Here is a 3,727-nt window from a genome sequence, read left to right on the forward strand (position 1 = left end):
ATCACAGAACACTTCTCAAAGTGAGCCCCCAAAACAAAGCTACACATCAGGGCTTATATAGCTTTCTCCTGGCTCAGAGAATGTAAAAACCTTTTGGACCCACTGGCCAATCAGAAAGTATCTACTGAAAAACAAGCCTCCAACCCCAGGCTTCAGGTGCACTTCAGCCTAGGGGCAGGGAAGATCTTCCAAATTTGCATTCCCGTTACAGTACCCTATCCAAATAGAGAGAGGAAATATGTTGTAATAGAGAGAAAGCTGATCTTGAAGGCAGGAAGACCTGCATTCAAGTCCCACCTCCAACAGATACTGGTTGTGTTACATGAGTTACCTTCCCAGGGCTCCAATCAACTCTTTAAAATGATAAGTGGGAGAGACAGTGAGAGCTGTCTTAGTAATGATACTAGCCAACATTTATTTGGCAATTTAATGTTTGCAAATCTCTTTCCAAATATAATTTCATTTTTTCCTCAAAAGGTTATAACCCGTAGATATACGTGTTATTACCCCATTTTACAGGTGAGGAAACTGAGGCAGGCAGCCAGTAAGTGATTTGCCTAGGGTCACAAAACTTATAAGTAATTTGATGTCTGGTTTTCCTGACTCTAGGTCCAACATTAAATCCATTATACCACTAGTTGCCATGACTTGCCTTGGTAGGGCCCACCCCCTCAGGAGTTTAATATAACAGTAAATTCATAGGACAATACCTATTCATTCCTAACCCTCTTCCCACCAAGATAGGACTATCTATCTCTGAGATACACATATAGAGAGATATACAGCTATATAAATATACACATATATGTGTGTAGAGAGAGGGGGGAGAGAGAGAGAGAGGAGAGAGAGAGAATATGGAAGGGAGGGAAGAAGAGAGAGAGGGAGAGAGAGAGAGAGAGAGGGAGAGGGAAAGAGAGAGAGAGGGAGAGGGAGGGAGAGAGGGGGAGGGAGGGGGGGGGAGGGGGGAGAGAGGAGAGGGGAAGAGGGGAGGGGGGGGAGAACAGAGGAGAGAGATGTTACTGTCCAAAGAATGGGCAGTGTTTAGAATGAAATAAAATGGAGTTGGTTTTATGTGGCAACTAAGACAGGCATTATTTGAAGTAAATATTGCTTACATTATCATCAGACTTTGTTTTCTCTTTGATTCTTCCAGGTCCTCCTGATCATAAACATTGAACTGCTCACTTTCCATCTACCTATCAAGTATTTCCAGAAACAATCACTGCCACTTCAGAGGCAATAATCATTGTAGAGATTTGGGCTTTTCTAATTGGTTAAGAAATTCTCTTGAGCATATCTATCTTCATTTCAACAACTTTTGTCCAATAAATCCATTTGAAAGTCACATACATGTTTGCTATGCGGGTTTGTTATACCTCACCTTTTCTTCTCCCTAACAAGAAATCACAAAAGACAGTGGCCCAGAACGATTAGAACCAGAAGGCAAAATTAAAAGAGAAGGAATCCATAGGTCACTGCCTGAAAGCAATCTAAAATTTAGCATATCCCCAAATGTGATAAACAAATTCCAGATATTCCAAGCCAAAGAAAATATATTGCAAGCATCCAGAAAGAAAGAGATTGAATGCCAAAAAGTCACAGTCAAAAACCACACAAGATTATACAATGACTACGTAAAGGTAAGAAAAGAATAGAATATTAAATTAAAAAAACACAAGACAAAAAGGCTTGCAGGGTGGTTGTGGTAATGGGAGCAACAAAACTGCTGATTGTGCATTTTATCCAGATGCCATTAATTCTCAAAATATTTTTTAAAAGAAAAGAAAAGAATCAAGAGATGTGGAGCAATTACAGATGAATCCACAGGACAAAGAAGAGAAAATACCAAGATGGAATTCTTATGGAATCCCTTCATATGCCTGGTGGAGATACAAATTAAACCATAACCTTGTGCTGGGGGGCCATCCTGGAATTCCTTCCTCCTTCCCTCCTTCACTGACTCTTCAGGCACATACCAGCCCTGCTATGTAGAAAATAAAGATTCTGCCCACCTGTCTGAGGAGGAAGACCATGTTCAGCCTTTCTCCTGGGGCCACGCCATACATTAGGGACCCCCCATATCTTGAGGGACTCTCATTTGCACACCCTCCAAATCTCCCTCCATCATGAAAAAAGAGGCAGATGCTGATTCAGGCTGGCTGGAGAAAGAAAGGGATATGAGGGAGGAAATGGTGTAGGGGCCGGCATGTGTAACTTCTCCAGACCTGAAGAAAATAAGGGTCAAAATTGAGTCAAGGTCACTTCTGTCTCCCCAGATGCTACTCAGGGATCCAGGCTGGTGAAACACAAATATCCAATGTGGAAGGAAGCCAGGTCAGCTTTGCCACTCAGCTTCAGGAGTGTACCCATACGGAAGGAGAAGTCACAAAGTTAGAAATGGGGGAATTTAAGGGGAAAAGACTGAAACAAGAAGGATTTCAACAATTTTTTTAATGTACAAAATTCTGGCACACGAACGAATACAGAGAGAATCCTAAAACTAGAAAGGGGAGGATTTAAAGCCTTTAAAAGATCACACACTCTCTTAACAAATACTACAAGACAAAGAGAAATGAATCAGCGCTTAACGAAGTCTTCTTGTTGCTGCTGTGGTTGTTCTCTGTCCTGCAGTTCTGAAGAGGACTGATGACATCACAGGGTGACGTCTTGACTCAATCATGCATCGCAATTAAGGGAGGCAGAGTCGCACAAAGTGGTCAGCCTCACTCTCTCTTCCAGAGTCCCCAGAACCCAGTGGTGCCTTCACTGGCTGGCCAAGCTCTACAGCGCCTGCCTCAGTCACCTCAATGGCCATTCTTCCCATTCTGCCAGGAGAAGTCTTCACATTCTTGGGGTAGATACCCCTCAACTCACTGATGGGTCTGAGGCCCATCTGGTGAGATTGTTTTACCAGGGTGTGGCCACAGCACACTCTATAGCTTCTAGTCACAAGTGAGAGGTGGGTAACAGATGGATGCCAAAGGTGGGCAAGCAGTCCTAAAAAGAGCTCTGCAAACCCTCTCACCAGAGATACTAGTCCTCCTGAACACCCGATACACTAAGGAAATACAGAATCCTATGAACTCCCATGTGAGTATAGAACACACACACACATCCTAGAACGGTTCAAAAGAGATATTAATTAAAAAAAAAGAAACTGGAAATAAATATAAATCAGAAGTCAGAGCTTTCAATGTAGAGAACTTTCAGAAGTTTCTCGGCTTCCCTAATGAAATGTTCCCCTTCCCTATATTATTTTCTGAAAGGCTACAGGGCAGACAAGCAGGAATATGTATTAGGAAGGGGACATTTTGGAGTCCCTTGACCTCACCTCCCTAAGGTATATTCCCCTGTCCTATACAGTTACCTGCAAAGGTTAGTGGGCAGATAAGCAAAAGGGTGTGTAATCTTTTTTGTTTATGCCTTGGGATATGGTCCGAGAATAATACCCTGATAAGTAACTAACCTTAAGCAAGGGTAAATAGTGAACAGGATTAAGGGGGGCTCCTTCCACATTATCTGTATTCCTTTGATGTAGGATCTTTCTACATTGTCTGCATTCTTTGGGGGTGTCTACATTCTCCTGGGAGGGGGGGGCATAAAAACTCTGTGAGCTCCTTGCATCTTTAGCTCTGTATGAAATGGTCCTGTAATAAATAGACTATTGATTACACCCCTGTCTTGTTATTCTCACCACTAGCTAGCCCACCAACTGCACTGGCCTCAG

Source organism: Petaurus breviceps, unplaced genomic scaffold (genome assembly GCF_028583685.1).
Source record: "Petaurus breviceps papuanus isolate PSGF00001 unplaced genomic scaffold, PetGlider_PUasm1.0 126, whole genome shotgun sequence".
Lineage (NCBI taxonomy): Eukaryota > Metazoa > Chordata > Mammalia > Diprotodontia > Petauridae > Petaurus > Petaurus breviceps.